General features: G+C 34.5%; 1 pseudogene; it reads left to right on the forward strand.

The window, feature by feature from the left end:
* The first annotated feature begins 1,526 nt into the window (after window positions 1–1,526).
* Window positions 1,527–1,677, forward strand: LOC118017259 (annotated as a pseudogene).
* The last annotated feature ends 19,829 nt before the right edge of the window (window positions 1,678–21,506 follow it).

The raw sequence follows: 21,506 nt of genomic DNA on the forward strand, positions 1-21,506 counted from the left end.
TACAATAAAACATATAAGATAAATATTTTACATACAATGTCACTTATTTTTCCTACTTAAAAATAGCTCCTGAACCTCTCTTATGCCATTGTATCCTTCTGTACTATGCTATCTAATTACAGCCTCACAGTCTCCCAGCCATTCAACACACTGTCCTTATTAGTATTTTCTAGGTATCAGACAACTGGTAGTAGTATTATTTAATTATTATTTCTAAATTACATATCTTCCATTTTAAACATTTTTTAGTGCAGTTTTAATCTGAATTTAAACATTTATTTAGCTTCAACTATGGACAGTTCATTTTAATGTTTGTTGCTGATTTCCTGTTATAAGTTTTCAATTCATACACATAATTTACTTTATTTTTCAATAATTTATGTAATTATTTAAAAACTAATTTGTAAATTGTTTCTGAACATCTGCATATTTGAGGATATACTTTTTTGGGTCACATATGTAAAAATCAAGTTCATTGGGTATAAAAATATTGAATACAAGCTTTTATATGTCAAAGCTCTCTATTTTTTATTTTAATTTTTTATTGCTGGAGAAAAGTCTATTGCCATACTAGTAACTCTTTTATATTCAACAAAGTTTTTCAACCTGGTATTTTTCATATTGTTTTCTCTTGTGTGTGTGTGTGTAACAATTTTTAAATTCAGCAGGTACCAAAATGTGTATTACTTGTTATTAAATCTATTGAAACATTGTGAAATTTTTCATCTGAAAGAAGAACTTGATTTATTCATCTCTGGAAAAATTTCTTATGTTCTAGACTTGATTAATTGCATTTTGAAAACCTTTTTTTCTGAATTTTCTTTTTATTCTGAATATTTCTTTAGGTCATTTTCATGCATGCATTATGTCCATGTGCCTTCATAAAGCTACTCCTATGCCATGTAGTACAAAATGTTTTCAGAACTCTTTTTTTTTTATTCATTAACACTTAAAAATAAGACTCTGATGTAATATTTGCTAGTAAATAAATAAATATATACCTATATAGGAAGATCCCACTTTATTTAATGTTTTAACCCAGAGGTCAGCAAACGTTTTTGGCAAGGAACCCAAAGTAAATATTTGAGGCTTTGCAGGCCATACAGTCCTTGCCACAGCTACTTAACTCCATCACTGTAGCCAAAGACAATATGTAAATAAATGAGTGTGGCTGTGTTCCAGTGAAACTATATTTACAAAAACAGTTGGGGGCCAAACAGGGGGCTTCAAGGCATAGTTTGCCAACCCCTGCTCTAATCTATAAGGTGCTTTTGGCTCTCTCCTCTTAATTATAACTAGAGAACAAGGTGATACACAGATCCAACATGATGACCTGCCTCTAGTGTAGTACTCTAGTATTCTAGTGCAATACTCTGGTATTCTAGTACAGTACTCTAGTGCAGTACTACTACTGTGTTAACCCAGGGAGCTCATCTACTTCCAGTGCCTTGGTCTGATATTTGAACTTATACATGCTTGAAAAAACTTCATACCCTGGCATATTCTGCTATCATAGATCTTCTTCAAGCTTTGCAGTGGCAGTATCGTAGCCAATGAGGTTTATCCGAGGCACGATTATTGCTAATTAAAACTTTTCCCATAGGTCTTCTTCAGCTGCTTATCTGTCCTGCCTGTAGTACTCTACTTGTGGGGACTATTTATCCAACATTCAGATGATCAAGCCTGTGTAATTTTCTGGTTATCTATTGTTGCAAAATAAACTATCACAAATTTAACAGCTCAAAACCACACACATTTATTACCTTACAATCACCATGGGTCAGGAATCTGGGCATGGCTTAACTATGTTTTCTGCCTAAGCTCTCAGAAGACAGCAATGCAGATAATGGCTAAGTAGTGTTCTCATCTGAAGGCTTAATTGGGGAAGAACCCACTTCTAAGCTCACTTGTGTTGCTGGCAGCATTTCTTTCCTTATAGTTGTAGAACTGAGGGCACCTCCTTCTTGCTGGTTATTGTCTAGGGTAAACTCTCAGCTTGTGTAGGTTATCCACAGTTCTTTGCTAAGGGATTTTTTTCCCAAAATGAGAGCTTATTTTTTCAAGCCAACAAGGAGAGTCTCTAAAGGGAGTTTACTAGCAAGATGAATTCTCATGTAAGGTAATTTGATCATGGGAATGACATTCCATCACTTTTGCGTATTCTGTTGCTAGTACCAAGTATAAGCACCAGGAGGCAGGGGTGATCGGGCCACCTCAGAATGTATCTGCAACACTATTGACACTAAGCCTCTAAATTAGGAAATAAAGAACAATAAATGTATGAACTATTTTTTTGCCTTTATGTTTTCATCTGTTTTATAGGAAGCATGTGTATACCATAATTGTAGGTATGAAGCCTTAGAGCTAATTCCCTGATTTGGAAAATAGATTGTTAATTTTTGTATCTTTTCTAATCTTCAGAATTATTACTGGTGGAAATTATTAAAGGTTGCATCAGATACTTTTTAGCCAAGTGGCATTTTAAAGCAGAGATCTCCAGGACCAGTCAATTCTAAACATAGTATTTAATTTGAAACATCTTGTCAAGAAGGCAGAACTTTCCTGTGTCCATTTAAAAGAGGTAAATTCCTTTTAGGCAGCAACTGCTCAAGCATGATGGTTTGAATCCAAAGGTATCATCATGATCTTGTAACAGAATAGCTTGACAAAATGACCTATGCTTACCAAGGTTTGCCAAAGCACCCTCATTATGTTTAGAAGTTACCTTGACAAGGCTAGTTTACATATGCTCGTATTTCAAGCTATTGTAGCTCTGATACTTACTAGAAAGGCAAAGGACAGGAACATAAGTCAAAATGACTTGGCCAAATTAAGTTCAAGGACAGGTAAGTGGCTGTTATTAAAACTTGAATCACTCATCTACTGATCTCATGTTCTTGAGTCATTATTACATTCTTTAAGCTACATAGCTTACCAGTCATTAACAAAATAGTTTTCTGAAAAATGTAACTTCTGTAACTTTTGCTCCCTCACTTTAGAAATTTAAGGCAAAAGATACATAATATCTGCAAATTGAGATTTAACATTCCATTTATCCTCTCATCTACTTTTATAGAAGTAGGTTTAATTTATAATTAGCCCTAGGTTTTCTCCTAAAATGATTAATTATTTCTGTAAAAATGCATGTGGATTATCTAAGATTGTTATTTGAGAATATAACCTTTTAATATTTATGCTATGATTTAAAATTTTTTTTTCCTAAAAATTAAGGCTTATCTTACACATATATTCTTAAGATTTTCTTTTTAAAATTTTATTATATTTGTTAGTTGTATCTTTCATATTTAATCACTGTTAAATATTAAACTTTGTTTTTAAAAAAATTATTATGAAATATATCAGACAGTCTTAAAGACTAAAAAGACTAGTACAGGAAACCTGTGTATCCCCAATCCAACTTACACAAAATGTTGAAATCATGAATATTGCACTTAAAAACTCCATTCCCCACCTCTTCTCATTATATTTAACCATTTTCAAAAATCTGGATGTTGTCATTTCCATCTATTTCTTTTTTACATTTTTTCTGAAAAGCATATGTATATAAAACATATACTACTGTTTTATACCAATTTTTTTTTTTTTACAAAATCTATTCTCATATATGTAACATTACGCAGCTGTTTTATTCAGTGATACAGTCCTGAGATTAACTTGCATTATTATGTGAACAATGAATAATTTATTTTTATTTCTCTGTATAAATCCATTGTATACATAACTACAGTTTAGAATCCATTCTCCTGCTGGTGAACATTTAAGTTGTTTTGTTTCTTTTCCCTATTTAAAGACACTGCTACAAAAACATTCTTGCCTATCTCTGTCTCCCTATACAAATAAATATGCGAAAGACGTTCTGTGTTCTCTAACTTGAGGGGACGTTAGTTACTGTGTTATATGGTGAGTGCATCTTCAAATTTGCTAAATATTGCCAAATTGCTCTCCAATTTATACCAATTAATGAATTAGAATTACCAATTTTTTATGGTATGTTTTTTGCATCTTGTTTATAAAACTCTTCCCTACCAAAGTGGTATATTCTTTTATATATTTTTGTTAACTCTTTAAAGTTTGTTGTTTATGATATGAGCTGGAATCTTATTGTTTTTAATTATAAATAACTAAAGGTCACAAAACTGTTTTTGTCTAAGATACTATTAGTTACTAGAGTGTCATATTACAACCTAATATTGGTTAGGTTAAACCTCACTAAATTGTTCTATGAAATTTTCTTGGCTTCTCTTAGTCATTTGCTTTCTGTATAATGGTGAAATCCATGTGCCAAATTAATTTTTGGCAAAATAATTTGTATTGGAATTGTGAGAAATTTATGAATTAATATGAAGATAATTACCATACTTAGGATATTTTTCCTCTCATAAATATGTTATATATTGCAATATAGTATTTATTTTTAATGTCTTTCAATAGTTTTTAATGTTCTCCATAAACATTATTGTACAGCTATTATTGAAGTTATTCTGAGACATTTTATAATGATTATTACTATTTTAAATGGTATCTTATATATTTTAAATGATTTTTGATGATGTATAAAAATGCAATTTTGCTTTTTAAATTATTTATATTATGTTCAGAAAATTTATTAATCACTCTTATTAATAGCATTAATTTGTCTATAAGATCTCTGTGCTTTTTATGAAAACCATAATAATTGTAAATGATAAAAGATTTCTTTAGAAATTTTAGGGTCTTTGAAAATCTTCTATCTTTCATTTCATTTTTGTCATCCAACATTGTATAGGTCCATCATTACCATGTTAAATAGAAATAATAATGGCTTCTTTATTTCTATTTGGCCAAGACACCTTTATCTTATGCTTTCGATTTTTTATCTTTTTGGTTTTATAAATGACATATGACCAGATTTCACTTTTAATCTAGACGTTTCTGTATTTTTAAAGTGTTGACTCCATATGACACTTATATATTGAATATTACATTTGAAATAGTTTTTGATAGTTAAGTCAGTGCCACATATTTTATTACGCTGTAAAAATGTCACTCCAGATACCAACTTTCCTCCATTATTAATCAGAATAATATGATTAAGTAGTAGGAACACTCATCAACTTTCAATGGCTTAAGGAAAAAAAGTTATTATGTTCTGTTTGGTTTGGTTTGGTTTTACTCCCTCATATTCTGCTGTGTCCAGGTAACACCCAAAATAACTCTGTTCAACAATGTCACTCAACAGTACACATTGCTCCAATCTTAGATTGACCATTTCAACATAAAGTTTTCTCCCAAGATTGCCACAAAGTAGAAAAGAGAAACAGCAGTACCCATATGCTTTACACTGGCTTATGCTGGAAGTAACAACTTCCTGTCTTATTTCGTGGTTCATAATGAGTCAGGTGGTCTTCTAGCATGGGCCTGAGAAGGGCAATCTCCCATGCATCTGAAGTGGGTAATGAAGCAGTTAATAGTGCACACTAGTGATTTTTGATAAAATCCTGTTGACGTTTTTAAGTGTCACAACATTAAATATGTGAAATAATGGCAGGAATAAGTAAGATGATGATATTGAGACTTCTTTTCTAAGAAAATGGGTAGCTTTTCCATTTGTTTACAGTTTTCTTTGTGTCACTCAGGAACATTTATATTTTTAAGGTAGAATTAGAGCATTTCTTGCAAAGTTTATTTTCCATCCAATTTATCTTGCTCACTACTAAAATAAATGGAACATTTTCTCCATCATATTTCTTCTGACTTGTCGTTGTTTTTGAAGTATATGAAAGTTATTGATGTTTTATATTATTAGCCACTAGTATATGCTAATTTTTTGTTCTACTACCATAATCAGTTATTTTCACTTGATTCTCTTAAGCTTTCCAGGTGCAAAATCAAGTCATCTGCAAATATTAGTCAGCCGCTTCCAATGTTGGTATGTCTTGTATTTCTCCTTTTTAATTTTATTGGATAATGGCAACAGAAAAATTTTAAATAATAGTGGTAATATGTTTTTTTCTCATTCTTGACCCTGGTAGAAATGTTTCTAGTATCTTTCCATTATGAATAATACCAGCTTTGGGGTTGAGAGTAATACATTTTCTCATGCTAAGCAAACTTTAGCTATTCCTGTTTTTTTTTCTTTTTTTTTTTTTTAATCTGAGGACTTGAATTTCATCAAAGGAATTTTCAGCATCTACAGGAATACTCAGATGATATTTTGGTACTTCCCAAATAATGTAAGTTATATTAATATATACCCAATATTGAACCAATCTAGTCCTGTAATAAATCTCACTAAATTATATTATGCTCTTAAGTGTTCCTGGATTTCTGCTGATATTTTAGTATGCATTATTACATCAAAACTCATAACTAATTTTTTACAACTTTATTGAACTATAAGTAACAATTAAAATAATATGTATTTAAGGTGTACAATTTATGATTTGACACCACATCAAGATAATTAACATATCCATTATGTCCTATACTTACCATCTTCTTTTTGTCTATATAAGAAAACTTCAGGTTTGTCCTCTTAGCAAGTTTCCAGTATATAATACAATATTGTTAACTATATTCACAGTATTGTACATTAGATCTCCAGAACTTATTCATCTTGCATAACTGAAAGTTTGTACCCCTTGACCAATATCTCATTTCCCCCTTTCCTCACAACCTTGCAACCATCATTCTACTCTCTGATTTTACAAGTTTGACTATTTTATATTCTACGTATAAATGAGATCATGCAGTGTTTCTTTTTGTACCTGATTTATTTCACCTAGCAAATGTCCTCCAAGTTTATCCATGTTGTTGCAAATGGCAGAATTTCCTTCTTTTTATGAATGAATAATATTCCATTGTATATATAACTGTTTTTCTTTTATCCATTCATCCATCAATGGGCATGTAGGTTGTTTCCATATTATGCATACATCTGTCTTTTAAAAAAAATTTTTTTTTTAAGATTTTATTTATTTATTTGACAGAGAGAGAGATAGCGAGAGCAGGAACACAAGCAGGGGGAGTGGGAGAGCGAGAAGCAGGCTTCCTGCCGAGCAGGGAACCCGATGTGGGACTCGATCCCAGGACCCTGGGATCATGACCTGAGCCGAAGGCAGACGCTTAACGACTAAGCCACCCAGGTGCCCCCCCCCAAAATTTTAAGTTAAAATAAAAATTGTTTTAAAACTTATGCTTGAAATGTAAGAATTTAGAAATTTTCTTTATTTTCTCTTCTCAATGGCCCTTTGTGTTCTTTCAATATTTCATAGTATTTCTTGTGAAACCAAGTGAGGTTAGAGCTTTCAGGGGAAGGAATGATTGGTTATTGATTTGAAAATGTTATTTCTTCAATGGAAATTGACTCTCTCTCTCTCCAAATATATTTGTAGTTTTTCAGGTTTCTTGTTTAAGAGCTCCATTTTCTTTGGCTACAGCAATAGGCTGTTATAAAACATGGTATTTCTGTATTGTTGGCCCTCATAGAACCTGATATTGTTCAAGAGGGCTTTTCCATAACCTGCATCTCGCTAGTTTCTTAGCGTGCTGGATCTAGGGATGATAGCTTTCCTGGATGATGCATTCTTTTTTGAAGGTATATTTTGCTGCCAAATTCTGATACCTGCCAGCTCTAAAATATGTTTCTGGGACTCCAGTCCTTTACCATGTCAGTTTTTTTTCAGAGGGTTTCCCTGTGAGGGTGAATCTCCCCTCTGAAAGTGAGTATTTGCTGAAGATTTCTGAGATTTATCATTACAAGGCCCCCTCACCCTTCTTGTTCTTTCCCACAGAACCATTATGACTTGCACAGGCTTCATAAATAGTTTATTTGGTCTCAAATGCTTTAGGTAACACTCAGTGGTATTTGGATGGAGTTCTGGGTTTTCTCTGACTTCTCATTCTCCTGAAAATTTACTCAGTGTTTGTTGTTGTTGTTCCTCCAAAGACCATTTTTTAGAGCAGTTTTAGGTTCACATCAAAATTGACAGAAAGATAAAGAGATTTTCCAGATACTCCACCGACTCCATACATGCATAGGCTCCCCTATTATTGATGGACCCCCACCAGTGTTATACATCTGTTAGAATTGTTGAACCTACACTGACACATCATAATCACCCAAAGTCCATAGTTTACATTCTTGTTGGTTGTATATTCTATGGGTTTGGATAACGTATAACTTGAATTTGTCATTAGAGCATCATACAGAATATTTTCACTGCCCTAAAAATCCTTTGTGCTCCACCTATTCAATCTTTCCTTGCTTCCTCAACCACTAGTAACCACTGATCATTTTACTGTCTCCATAGTATTACTGCCTTTTAGAGCTGGGATCATACACTAAGTAGTCTTCTCAGATTATTTTATTTCACTTAGTAATATGCATTTAAGGTTCCTCCATGTCTTTTCATGGCTTAATAGCACATTTATTTTTAGTGCAGAAAATATTCCATTGTCTGGAATGGAATATTTCTGTTACATAGTTTACTTATCCATTCATCCAGTGAAGGATATCTTGATTGCCTCTAAGTTTTGACAATTATGAATAAAGCTGCCATAAATATCCATCTGCAGGTTTTCTGTGTGGTAATAAGTTTTTAACTCCTTGGTAAATACCAACAAACACAATTTCTGGATCAAATGATAAAATTATGTTTAGTTTTGCAAATACTAAGTTTTTATTGTTGTTCTGGTTGCTTTGCATGAGAGACTTTAAAGTTTAGCATTGCTATTTATTCTTCTTACCAGAACCAAAAGTCCTGCTCACATCCTCTTAAATGAGATATCTCAAAATTAAAAGCTAACAGAATCCAGTAAAGAAAAAATAAATGAGGAAATTTGGCTGGATTTATGAAAATGCTATCTTGAATTTTCTGGGCACACATATTGCATATATTAAAAAGTAAGAATATTCTTCATTTCCACAATAAAGTGCCTTCTCTTATTTCTTTGAATATAAAACCCTCTCTTTAATGTTCCACTTTTGGTTGTCCAAGGAGAAGAAAAGCGCAGAGGAAATAAATGCTCTATGTGAACCAAGACTTGACCTCATGACAGGGAGTCATTACAGATTAACAAGGAGGGTAGCAAGCTAGAACGTGTGCACCCCTACTCAGCTTGGGCCCAGTGTGCCAGCTAATCAGATTATTCAAGAAACCCCAGAAATTGGAGTTTGTATGTGAAATCTCCTGCATTTTAATTGTGTATTTTTAAAAACATATTCAAGTCAAACAAACATTTGTGAGCTGTGTCTGAGCAGCAGACTCTCAGCATATGAAGTCATCCTGGTCCCTTAAACTTAAGTGTTATTGTTACATTTGGCATCAGCTCAATTTCTGTGTGTCTGAAAGTGGGCACATAAATGACATATTTCATTTTTGACTTTTATGTCTAAGAATATCACTGGCAGTGTAGGCTTAAATTTTGTTTAACTGATGGAGAGCACAGCTACTTCTCCGTCAGTAAAACCTGCCAGTCATTTCTCATTTAAACACTTCTTCATTAAATTACATTTATTTTTTCTATTCCATGCTTTTGGTTTATTTTAGACCTAGATAAATTGGACACTTTTACTTTTTCCTCTCAGATATTCTATGCCTGATGCTCTGTTTACTACAGCAACATAAAGGATGGGTTAGTGATTTTACTGGGGAGACAGGGACATTCATTTACAGCATCCTCACAGACGTCACAGGGCTGTACAGTGCTCTAGATAATTACAACAACAAATGCCCAAAGGAAACATCAGAAAAGGGCACGGGGGGAGAAATGAAGTAAAGTCAGATTGTATTACATTAAACAATTTTATAACTCATAAGATACATGTGTTTAAGATACATTTCAGCTTAAAGAAATAAAGGAATTAATCAGACAAGCAAAACAAAACAAATAAAACCTTGAGTTTTATTTTCTTTTTCTTTCTTCACTTCTAAATCTGTCTTTTAACAAACTTTCAGCATATAGTAAACTTCCAACTTTCCCTGAATCACAGTGGACCCAAGACTTCTCTTCCTTCTACCATTTAACTTTGAAATTTTGATTAAAAAATTGATAAACTAAGTAGGATTATTATAAGTTTTCTTTATTGATACCAACACCTACCAGCCCATAGTAGGTACTCAACCAGTGTTTCTTTAAATAGCAAATTAATAAACATCACCGTATTGATATCTATTCATTTATTCTAGCCTCATGCTAGAATTTTCACCACCCTGGTGAAATTGGTTAATCTGAAAAAGACCCCTAAATTGTATCTCTGTACACATACTCTCAATTACTACTTAATTCACTAAGTTTTCAGGCTATGGAGGCTGGCAGAATATGCAGCATGCTAAGTTTCGGGGTTTGAGAAATTCTTAGAATTCAGTAGCATCTGTTAAAATTTTTTAAACTGCATATCATTTAATCTAGTGGTTCAACTTCTAGATTATACTACCGAATGTACTCCCTCATTTGCAAAATTATGTTTTTCAGAATATAAGACTAAAATTTACTTTATATCCACCAGTCAGAAGATCAAGTATGGTACGTTTAAGTAATGGAAGACTTTGCGGCATAAAAAAAAAGTTAGATGTCTAGTGATTTACATGCTATGCATTAACTTTTAAATAATACATGCTAGATAAAAATGTGCTCTGTATTATGTTTCTGTTTGTAAAAAATGAAAAAATATTCATATATACCCACAAGGTACGCAAGTACATATTATATGTATAATGTTCTTAAATATAAGGACTATCTCTGGATGATGCACAAAAGTACCAGTTCCCTTTTGGGGTAGGTAACTGAAGGACTGGAGGTCTGGAATGAGAAGTTCATATTGTAATGAAGTAATAGTAGTAGAAGTATAGTAACATCTAACTACATACCAAGAAGTTCTATTTACTTTACACAGAATATTTCATTAAATATACATTAAAATGACCAGTAGGTCCTAGTATCATCTCTTCTATTCAAAGCAAAAAACTGACTCACAGAGAAATTACTTGACTAAAGTCATGGAATTAGTTATTTACTATTCCGGAATTAGCTCAACCTGTCTAACTCCAGAAGCAAGGCTCTTAAACTTTGTATTACACTGTATATATGTCTAACTTTTGTCAAGTACTTTTAAAAATTAAATCAAAGTTGTACCTGCACATTGTTGGAAGGGTCAAACAATTCCTTAAGGATTATTATGAAAAACATTTATCACCAAACCTATATTTTTTTTTCCTCCCCAGAGTCACCTACTTTCAATTTTTGCTAATATTCAAAGTGTTTCACCAAATGTATACATAATATTATTATATAGCTACATCCCAATTTTTCAGTTTTAGGCATTATCTGTTCTCACTAAGAAAGATGTGATTTTTCGCTTTATTATTCTCTTCCCTTTCCCTCCAATATTCCCACAACAAACAAGCACACTTGCCTCTCATTCTTCTAATGCAATTACTTCAAGTTGGGATTAGAACATTATCAAGTATTTAAAATGATGATTATATAAATACTATTCATCATTGAGCCATAAAGCATATTTCTTTTCTTATTTTCCTCACAGTGAATTTTGTCTTGTTTTGTCTTGCTGTTTATTTGAATAGTTTTCTACTTTTATAACTTAAAACATCCAAGTGTCCAAGAGTCATTGGAAATGCATTCATACTTAGCAGATGTACAATCAGTTCGATCTTATCAAAAAATCTCTGGCTACATCTCACCTGCTCCAATCTGGACTTCGACCTCTGCCTGTAGAGCACCATCATGTAGGTTTCTTGCTTTGTCATTATCCTGGAATCTCCCTTTGTCTCTCTTTGCCATATTTTGACCCCCTGATTCCTGGATCCCATCATATGTATTACCCTTTCAAAATTGTTTTTGTTTAATTTCTCATTTTGATTGAGGATCTCAATAGTCTTAGCTATCTTCCTGAACTTATCTTTACCCTCATCTTTGTACAAAACTTTAGTTGGATGTAGAATTCTGGACTGGAAATCATTTTTGCTCAGTAATTTCATTGTATTGCCCTTTTTCCTTTAAGCATACTATTCTGAAATTGAAACAGTAAAAATTATTCTTTTTCCTGAGTCTTTGTGTAAGACAAGTTTTTCTCAGGAAGCTTGTAGGATTTTCTTGTTATCTTCATGATCGGAAATTCAGCAATGATGTATCATGGTGTGCATCTTTTTTCATCCATGACTCTGGATATATGTAAATCCTTCAATCAAGAGACTCATGATTTTTAGCTCTGGGAAATATTATTGAATAATTTCATTATTTCTTCTACTCCAGGCTTTCTCTTCTGTTTCTGGATTTGTTTACTACTAAGATGTTGAAGATTTACACAAGCAGTTTATTTATTTATTTTTTTCTTTTTGTCCTATATTTCATTTTGTTCTGCTTTGCTCTTGTTTGGGGAGCAGAAACTTTACAGAACTGCTGTTGAGTTTTTCAATTCTACTTTCACATTATTAATTTTGAAAAATTTTGCTTTTGTCTCTGATTTTCCTTTATTAACAATATAGCATCTCTGTTTGTTTGTACATACACCATTTCCTGTATGTCTCTGAGAAAAAATGATAGCATTGCATTTTTATTTTTTATTTTATTTTTTTGTTTTCTCAATTTTATTCCATTCCAGTGTAAAATATAAATTTAATACAATTAAAAATAAGTGGTTTTAAATTTTAATTTTATACAGTGTTTGAGCTTTCACTTCTTTTTAGTTTCAAGTTTTTATTTAAATGCCAGTTAGTTAATATAGTGTTAACGTTAGTTTCAGGTGTAGCACTTAGTGATTCAACACTTTCATACAACGCCCAGTGCTCACCACAACCAGTGCCCTCCTTAATCCCCATCAGCCATTTAACCTATCTCCCTGCCTACCTCCCATCTAGCAACTCTCAGTTTGTTCTCTATAGTTAATCAGTTTTCTGGTTTGCCACTCTTTTTTCCCCTCTGATCATCTGTTTACTTTCTTAAATTCCACTTATGAGTGAAATCATACGGTATTTATCTTTCTCTGACTTATTTCCCTTACCTTAATAGTCTCTAGCTCCATCCATGTCATTGCAAATGGCAGGATTTCATTCTTTTCAGTAGCTGAGTAATATTCTGTTGTGTAGCACAACAGACAAAGATGTACCACATCCTTATCCATTCATTAGTTGATGGACATTTGGGCTCTTTGCATAGCTTGGCTATTGTTAATAATGCTGCTGTAAACATCAGGGTACATGTATCCCTTTGAATCAGTATTTTTGTATTCTTTGGGTAAATAGTAGTGTAATTGCTGGATTGTAGGGTAGTTCTATTTTTTTTTTTTTTTTAGATTTTATTTATTCATTTGAGACACAGAGATACAGAGAGAGAGCGAGAGAAAGAGAGAGAGCATGAGCAGGGAGAGAGGCAGAGGGAAAGGGAGAAGCAGGCTCCCTGCTGAGCCAGGAGTCCAATGTGGGGCTCAATCCCAGGACCCTGGGATCATGACCTGAGCCGAAGGCAGTCGCTTAACCATCTGAGCCACCCAGGTGCCCCAAGAGTAGTTCTATTTTTAACCTTTTGAGGAACCTCCATACTGTTTTCCAGGAACCTCCATTCTGGCTGCACCAGTTTGCATTCCTACCAACAGTATAAGAGGGTTCCCCTTTCTCACATCCTTACCAACAACTGTTGTTTCCCATGTTGTTAATTTTAACCATTCTGACAGGTGTGAGGTAATATCTCATTGTAGTTTTGATTGGTATTTCTCTGAGGATTAGTGCTGTTGAGCATCTTTTCATGTGTCTGTTAGCCATCTGGATATCTTCTTTGGAAAAAATGTCTATTCATGTCTTCCACCCATTTCTTAACTGGGTTTTTTGTTTTTTGGTGTTGAGTTTCATAAATTCTTAACAGATTTTGGATACTAACCCTTTATCAGATCTCTCATTTGCAAATATCTTCTACCATTCCAAAGGTTGCCTTTTAGTTTTGTTGATTGTTTCCTGCACTGTGCAGCTTTTTATCTTGATGAAGTCCCAATAGTTTATTTTTGATTTTGTTTCCCTTGCCTCTGGAGACTAATCTGTTAAGAAGTTGCTACTGTCGATGTTAAGGAGGTTACTGCCTGTGTTCTCCTCTAGGCTTTTGACGGACTCCTGTCTTACATTTAGGTCTTTCATTCATTTTCTTAAAAGATTTTATTTATTTGTTTATTTGCCAGAGAGAGAGTACGCACAAGCAGGGAGAGCAGCAGACAGAGCGAGAAGCAGACTCCCCACTGAGCAAGGAGCCTGATGTGGGGCTCGATCCCAGGACTCTGGGATCATGACCTGAGCCGAAGGAAGAAGCTTAACCAACTGAGACACCCAGACGTCCCTCTTTCATTCATTATGAATTTATTTTTGTGTATGGTGTTAGAAGGTTGTCCAGTGTCATTCTTCTGCATGTTGCTGTCCAGTTTTCCCAACACCATTTGTTGAAGAGACTGTTTTTCCCATTGGTTATATTTTCCTGCTTTGTTGACTATTACTTGAACATATAGTTGTGGGTCCATTTCTGGGCTTTCTGTTCTGTTCCATTGCTGAATGTGTCTGTTTTTGTACCAGTATCATACTGTCTTGGTCACTGAACTTTTGTAATATAACTTGAAGTCAGGAATTGTAATGCCTCCAGCTTTCTTTTCTTTTTCAAGATTGCTTTGGCTATTTGGGATTCTTTGTGTTTCCATACAAATTTTAGGATTGTTTGTTCTAGCTCTGTGAAAAATGCTGGTGGTACTTTGATAGGGATTGCATTAAATGTGCACGTTGCTTTGGGTGATATAGACATTTTTACAACATTTGTTATTCCAATCCATGAGCATGGAATGTCTTTCCATTTCTTTGTGTCCTCTTCAATTTCTTTCATAAGTATATTGTAGTTTTCAGAGTACAGGTGTTTCACTTCTTTGATTAGGTTTATTCTTAGGTATCTTACTGTTTTTGCCACAATTTTCAATAGGATCAATTCCTTGATTTCTCTTTCTGCTACTTCATTATTGATGTATAGAAATGCAACAGATTTCTGTAGGTTCATTTTGTATCCTGTGACTTTACTGAATTCATGTATCAGTTCTAGCTGTTTTTTTGGTGGAGTCTTTTGGGTTTTTTAGAGTATCATGTGGTCACAAATAGTGAAAGTTTGACTTCTTCTTGCTGATTGGGATGCCTTTTATTTATTTTTGTTATCTGGTTGCTTAGGCTAGGACTTCAGTACTATGTTAAATAACAATGATGAGAGTGGACATTCCCGTTTTGTTCCTGTCTGTAGAGGAAAAACATCTCAGTTTTTCTCCATTGAGGATGATTAGCTGTGGGTTTTTTGTATATGACCTTTATGATGTTGAGGTTTGTTCCCTCTATTCCTAGTTGAGTGCTTTTATCAAGAATAGATGCTGTATTTTATCAAAAACTTTTCCTTCAATTACTGAGAGGATCATGTTTCTTATCCTTCCTTTTATTAATGTGGTGTATCATGTTGATTGATTTGTGAATATTGAATCACCCTTGCAGCCCAGGAATAAATCGCATTTGATCATGGTGAATGATTCTTTTAACGTACTGTTGGATTCAGTTTGCTAGTATTTTCCTGAGAATGTTTGCATCCACGTTCATCAGGGATATTGGCCTGTAGTTCTCTTTTTTAGTGGAGTCTTTGTCTGGTTTTGGAATCAGGGTGATGCTGGCCTTGTAGAATGAGTTTGAAAGTTTTCTTTGCATTTCTATTTTTTGAATAGTTTGAGAAGAATAGCTGTTAACTCTTCCTTTAATTTTTGTTAGATGTCCCTGTGAAGCTATCTGGCCCTGGAATTTGTTTGTTGGGAGATTTTTGATTACCAATTCAATCTTTGCTGGTTATTGTTCTGTTCAAGTTTTCTGTTTTTTTCCTGCTTCAGTTTGGGTAGTTCATATGTTTCTAGGAATTTATCCATTTTTTCCAGATTGCCCAATTTGTTGGCATATAATTTTTCATAATATTCTCTTAAATTGTTTGTATTTGGATATGATCTCTCCTCTCTCATTTGTGATTTTTTTCTTATTTGGGTCCTTTCTCTTTTCTTTTTGATAAGTCTGGCTAGAGGTTTATCAATTTTTTTAATTTTTTCAAAAAACCAGCTCCTGGTTTCATTGATCTGTTCTATTGGTTTTTTGTTTCTGTATCGTTTATTTCTGCTCTAATATTTATTATTTCCTTTCTTCTGGTTTTAGTCTTCATTTGTTGTTCTTTTACTAGCTCCTTTAGGTGTAAAGTTTGGTTGTTTATTTGAGATTTTTCTTGCTTTTATTTACTTTTTATTGCTGTGTACTTCCCTCTTATGACTGCTTTTGCTGCATCCAAAAGATTTTGGACCATCGTGTTTTCATTTTCATATATTTCCATGTATTTTTTTAATTTCTTCTTTAATTTCCTGGTTGGCCCATTCATTCTTTAGTAGGATGTTCTTTAGCCTCCATGTATTTGTGGTCTTTCCTTTTTTTTTTTTTCCTTGTGGTTGACTTCACATTTCATAGCATTGTGATCAGAAAATATGCATGGTATGATCTCAGTCTTTATACTTGTTGAAGCCAGATTTGTGATCTAGCATGTGATCTATTCTGGAGAATATCCCATTGTGCACTTGAGAAGAATGTGTATTCTGCTGCTTTCAGACGAAATGTTCTGCATATATCTGTTAAGTCCATCCAGTCCAGTATGTTTTAAAGCCATTGTTTCCTTGCTGATTTCTCCTTACATGATCTGTCCATTGTTCTAAGTGTGGTATTAAAGTCCCTTACTATTGTATATATAATCAGTGAGTTCCTTCATGTTTGTTATTGTTTTATATGTTTGGGTAGTCCCAAGTTGGGGGCATAAATATTTATAATTGTTAGATCTTCTTGTTGGATAGACCCCTTTTTTATGGCGTCGGACCATTCTTCATCTCTTGTTACAGTCTTGGGTTTAAAATCTAGTTTGTCTGATAGAAGTATTGCTACTCTGGCTATCTTTTGACATCCATTAGTATGATAAATGGTACTCCATACCCTCACTTTTCAATCTACAGGTGTCTTTAGGTCTAAAATGAGTCTCTTGTAAGCAGCATATAGATGGGTCTTGTTTTTTTATCCATTCTGACACACTGTGCCTTTTGATTGGAGCATTTAGTCCTTTACATTCAGAGTAATTATCGATAGATATGGAATTAGTGCCATTTTATTACTTGGTTCATCACTGTTTCTGGAGATTTTCTCTTTTCTAGTCTTTTTCACTTTTGGTCTTTCCCACTCAGAGAGTCCCCTTTAGGATTTCTTGCAGGGCTGGTTTATTGGTCATGAACTCCTTTAGTTTTTGTCTGGGAAACTCTTTATCTCTCCCTCTGTTCTGAATGACAGCCTTACTGGATACAGTATTTTTGGCTGCATATTTTTCCCATTCAGCACGTTGAATATATCATGCCACTTTCTTCTTGCTTGCCAAGTTTCTGTGGAGAGATCTGCTGCTAGTCTTATTTCTCTTCCTTTTAAGTTAGGGACTTATTTGGTCTTACTGCTGTTAGGATTTTTTCTTAATCTCTATAGTATGCAAATTTAACTACAATACGTCTTGCTGCCCTGCTTTTGTTGATTTTGGTGGGAGTTCTATGTGCCTCCTGGATTTGGATGTCTGTTTCCTTCCCCAGATAGGAAAAGTTTTCGGCTATAATTTCCTCAAATAAATCTCTGTCCCCTTTTTTCTCTCTTCTATGGTACGAACGTTATTACATTTTTTGGAGTCACTGAGTTCCTAAGTCTACATTTATGATTCAACATTTTTCTTTACCTCTTCTTTTCAGCTTCATTAATTTCCATAATTTTGTCTTCTATATCACTTATTTATTCCTCTACTTCTTCCGTCATTTGGTCATTGCATCCAGTCAATTTCACATCTGTTACTGCATTTTTCAGTTTGGCCTGACTGGTTTTTAGTCTTTTAGCTCTGCTCCCTGGTATCTTCTATGCTTTTCTCAAGCCCAGCAAGTGTCCTTATGATTGTTGCTTTAAATTCTGGCTCAGACATATTACTTACGTCTGTTTTGATTAGATCCCTGGCCATGAACTTTTCTTGTTCTTTCTTTTGAGATGAATTCCTCTGTCTTGGCATTTTGTCTAGGTCTCTGTCTTCTTCTGTGTGTTGGGAAAGCCTGTTATGTTCCTGCTCCTGAGAGTAACGGCTTTCCTACAGTGGGGAATGTTTGGCCTTGGCCAGAGTGTGGCAAGTTTTAACTAGGTGTGCTCTGATCTGCTTGTTAAAGTGATCTGATGCTACTTCCCCTAGAGCCGAAGCTTTGCAGAACTCTATGGTTAGTAGACATGGTACATGCAAGTGGTTTGTTCTGATCTTCTGGTGGAGGGGCCCGTGGCTCTGCTTCTCAGGCACACTTGCCCAAGAAAAGTACCTGCAGAGCACAGGGGGAAAGGGTTTGGTGTAAGCCGTTTAGACTGCCACTTTTGGCACTGTTCTGCTTATTAAAGTTAGTTTATGCTGAGGGGTGGGTTAGGGAAATAGTGCCAGCCCAGCCCACTCCCTCATCCTGGAGAGGGGAATTCATGCCCGCTGATGTCTGGGAAGCCCTTTCAGAAGAGCAAACAATTTCTCCTCATGTGTCCCATGTGTCCCTCAGATCTCCGCCTTCACCCTGTCTATGTTCAGGTCACCTGTCCACCCGTCAGTGCAGTGCACCTTGGTCTCTATCCCAGGCAAGCTGGCTGAGTTTTAAAACTCCTAACTTAAGGGACCTGACATTGCAGGGACCCATCCTGGTCCTCCGGGGGAGGGTCTCACTGCACTGGGACTGATATTGGTTTGTCCCAGAAGGGCAGTTGCGCCAAATTGCAAGGGCATGGAGTTTGGAGTAAAGCCCAGCAAAGAACCAAAGTCCAGGTTAGCTGCTCTCAGCAGGTGTCTTTGTGCCTATGCTGCAGGGTGGGAGAGAGAAATGGTGCCCTCTGGCTCTTCTGTTTCCAGAGAGGCAATGCCACCTCTCCCAGATGTGCTCCAAGAAGGGGAATCTTCCCTCCCATGTGTCTCAGAGGATCCTCAGATCACACCATCTGCCCCAGGACTATCTGCCCTCCTTCTTCACAGGAGTACTGCAGCACCCTCAGGTCTCCACAGCAGCCATGCCACAGACTTCTAAATTCACAGTCTTTGAGCTGCACTGGTTATAAAATCTCATGAAAATCAGCCCCTCTCATATTCCCAGTCAGTGGCTTTGGGGAAGTTTTTCCTTGTGCAATCCCCTGTGAACTCTCTCTCTCTCTAGCCTATCTCTGTGACCAAGCCTCCCTCCCCTCCTGAGCACCCATGATCCATTTCTACCCCAAACCACCTCTCTGCACCTCCTACCTTCCACAATTCTGTCCTCTTCTCTCCCTCCAGTTGTGCAGTTTTGATAGCATTGTATTTTTAGAGTTAGCCAATTTCAGTGATGTGAATACTTCCACCATGGCAAATTTCAAGGTACCAACATGGAGTCACTAAATGGTGGGAGAAGATATTAACTATTGGCTCCTGCCCCCAAGCTGGTAGGCTCCAGAAGCATATTACTGAGTGATAGTTTACGTTTATTTAATTATATTTAATTATTAGTGTTTTTAATTTATTTGATACTAACTTTCCTTTTATATATTTTGATCCTTGCTGACCATCTCATCTTTAAGAGTAATATGCTGTAAAGCCAACTGGAAGCTCTAAGTTTGTGTGTGGGGCTTATCAACTGGACTTTGCTATAATATATCTAGCCTGAAATTTCCAATATTGATGTCTGTAGTATTTTCTCTTAAGGTGCTTTGTTTCTCAAAGAAGGATCTTCTCGTAGCCAGCCTGAGAATAAAGGCCTAGCTGTTAGTATCCCAAAACAGAGTGGGGAAGAAGTGGTATTTTTTTCAGAATATATTTGCTTATTTAATGCCCTTGTATTCTGTACACTAGCCACTTATTCAGATATGCCTGGCCTCCGTAGGGTAGATATGCTCTTTTGCCCTCCTCAGAAAATAAGTTTTCTGCAATTTGTGCCTTTTAGAATTTGCATCATGAAGGCCCAAGTGCTTTTGTGGCAATTGTCGCTGATAATAAAGATAGAGGGTTTTGTTGTTGTTGTTCTTGTTTTTTTAAGGTATATTTTTTTGACACATAATATTGTTAAGAAATGAAAGTAAGAAAATAGTATAAGAAAATATTTTCACTGTTCTTACTGTCCTGTGAGATCCCTGTATTACTAAGGCTCTCATTACGAAAGATTTTATTTAAATTTGTATTTTAGAGTGAAGGACAAAAACTAAAGTTTCTGTGTGTAGCCTCCAGTCCTTAATGCAAGCCAAACCATCAAGAGTTCTCACATCAACTGTAAACACTGCTTAGTCTGCATTGCACTGACCTCCACACAATGGGCATGAAAGCATCTTCTTATCTGTATAGTCTAGTAGTTTTTTTAGTCACTGTCATTTAAAACTTGCTAAATTCCCAGGATTCTGTTCAATTTTTGGAGGCTTCAGTTTTTCTTACTCTCATTTTGGTGGTATACTTTCTCTTCCTTAATACAGTAAAAAAGGGCTTTGAACTATAGTTGAACAATGATATATTATGCCTGTAAAGTTCAGTAATGCCTGGTTATATCTGTTGCATTTTCTGAGAAATCATGTGCATATATTCTTGAGAACACAAACAAATCTATAAAGTGTTTTCCATTTTCACACTTTTTTATGTCTTGGTTTACTTGGTTAACTTATTTGGATCTCAGTCTACTCACCTATAGAGCTATCATTAATGATGATCGATGAATAAAAATGTTAAAGAGCTGTATTAATATCTACTAAAATTACTTATTGTATATACAAATGTTGAATAACAGTTTTGAGAACTTTTATCTGACACTACACTTTGACAAAATCATACGTTTCTTTTTCTTTTTTTTTACATAATGAGAGGAGATTCTAGAGATTTTTGACATAAGAAGGAAATATAATTCTACAATGGAATTTGTTTCTTGTAGAAAATTTAAAGTTTATCTGAGAATTATTTTTAGGTGAAAATTCTGTTACTGAATCATCACTGAATTACAGGAATTTTTGATAATATCATTGTGAAAAAAGTTGTTTCTTCCATTCAAAATGTTGCTAGTTGAGGGTGCCTGGGTGGCTCGGTCAGTTAAGAATTTGACTCATGGTTTTAACTCAGGTCATGTCTCAAATAAATAAATTAAATTTTAAAAACATGTTCAAAGTGATGATAGCTCTATTGGGCAAATGATTTTCATCTAGACATACCATGATCTGTGTTAGAAAATATGTTAATAAATGTGTGAATATTTTTTGAGCTGCTTACTTCATAAGCCTTAGTTTTAATTAGTTTATACATAGACTAAAATAGTCTCCTCCACAAGAGAAGAAGCACATTTTAAAATATATCTTTTCACTTTAACTTCAGTTAAAGAAGCCAAATGTTGTATTTAGTGATCCTTTTTTTTTCCTTGAGAAAAGTTGTTT

Source organism: Mirounga leonina, unplaced genomic scaffold (genome assembly GCF_011800145.1).
Source record: "Mirounga leonina isolate KUSES-001 unplaced genomic scaffold, KU_Mleo_1.0 Mir_168, whole genome shotgun sequence".
In the NCBI taxonomy this organism is placed as follows: domain Eukaryota; kingdom Metazoa; phylum Chordata; class Mammalia; order Carnivora; family Phocidae; genus Mirounga; species Mirounga leonina.